Genomic DNA, 1,921 nt, shown 5'->3' with positions numbered 1-1,921 from the left:
ATGGCATAACTGTTTTTCAACTATATAACATCCATGACTCTTTATCAATGTTTGTGTATTTTAAATCTATCTATATACATTATCTATCTATCTATCTATCTATCTATCTATCTATCTATCTATCTATGTATCTATCTATCTATGTATCTATGTATCTATCATCAATCATCTATCTATCTATCTATCATCTATCAATCTATCTATCTATCTATCTATTATCTATCTATCTATCTATCATCTATCTATCTATCTATCTATCTATCTATCTATCTATCATCTATCTATCTATCTTTATCTATCTATCATCTATCATCATCTATCATCTATCATCATATATCTATCTATCTATCTATCATCTATCTATCTATCTTTATCTATCTATCATCTATCATCATCTATCATCTATCATCATATATCATCTATCTATCTCTACATAGATGTAGATATGCTTTTCTACATTCTCACAATGCTTACCATATAATTTGCATTAATTAATAATCATTAATAATTTTTAAAAATATTTTCCTATTACTAGATTAGTGGATGTTCAACAAAGAATAGAAAGAAACAGCCATCAAAGGCTGTTTCTACTAATGTTGTTACATGAACCAAGATGATTTTTTATAAAAAAAAATATGCTGTGATAATGTTTTAAAAAAACATGTTTTCTACCTGGCTGTTACTCATAAGTAACCATTTTAAAAAGTACATGTTAAGTGAGAAGATATGGTTCAGGTGGAAACCCTTAAAGTCTTTTATATATAAAAAATATTCTTCATAGGTGTTTTCCCAGCATGCTACTATGTGAGAGGTCATGGTATCCAACCAATGCCCCCTTGAAAACCAGAGAATCTTCTTGGGCTTTACTTCTAATCTGAAATGTTTTCACAAAAATGAATTTAAAGTTGGCAGCTAAAAATGTCTAAGAAATCTTGTGTCTATTAACTTAGACAATTGCAATGAAAAATTAAGTGTGTCCTTGAATATTATACGGTCCTTCATATACTTGGCCATTTCTATATTATCTCAACTGATCCAGTGCTTTGATGATCAGAGACTGGAGCAGAGACAAAAAATGATCTTTACTTCTAGTGTAGTTAATATGTAGGTCATTTCAGATTTATTACCTTAGTGTCTACAACCATTTTATGTACTTTCTGAAGAGTTACATATATGACCAAGCCTCATACAATATGTTTGGTTAATTTTGTGTTAGTGACATCTAATAGAAACTTAAGTGTTATCTACTGTTTCATTTATTTATGTAATTTGTTTTGGCATTTTCTGTTCCCCAAATTATGCAGGTCCTTGGGAAAACAAAGCTGGAATGCACAGTCCTTGAGCTAAGAATTCTCACAATCTTAGATTGGAAACTGAGATTTAATAAACAGAGTGCTATTGAAACAATGTTTAAATGAGATAGTTGTCTGGGATCTTAAAAAGGGACATTTAACCAGAGGTAAGAGATGGGAAGACGGGAAGGCAAGCTTCCTGAGGGAATGGACAGAGAATTTGATGGTTTAAAATTACTGCACAATGATATAATTTACCAAAGCACTTTTCATTGTTCTTTGTAACCTAACCATGTTGTACTTCTTTAATTCTAAAAAGATATAGAACTATTCACCTCAAAACTCTGTAACAGTCAGACCCTCTGCCTAGAATTCCTTTGTTTCTCCAACTTGCATTTTTTTTTTTTTTTTTTTTTTAGATCTGAGTATTAACATCTTCATCTGGGAAATATTTCTTCTGCATACTACATTTTAACTTTTTTTTTTCCTGATTTTTAACCCCTACTGGTTTTTTTTTTTTTTAATGAAAGGTTCGAAGCTTTTAATGAAGTATGTGTATGTTTACTCAATTAGCATTTTATTCCTCTATATTATAGGATTCATTATTATGGAAACTATTGGATTCAGTA

Source organism: Pteropus vampyrus, unplaced genomic scaffold (assembly GCF_000151845.1).
Source record: "Pteropus vampyrus isolate Shadow unplaced genomic scaffold, Pvam_2.0 Scaffold930, whole genome shotgun sequence".
Taxonomy (NCBI): Eukaryota; Metazoa; Chordata; class Mammalia; order Chiroptera; family Pteropodidae; genus Pteropus; species Pteropus vampyrus.
Note: the sequence above shows the minus strand (reverse complement) of the source record.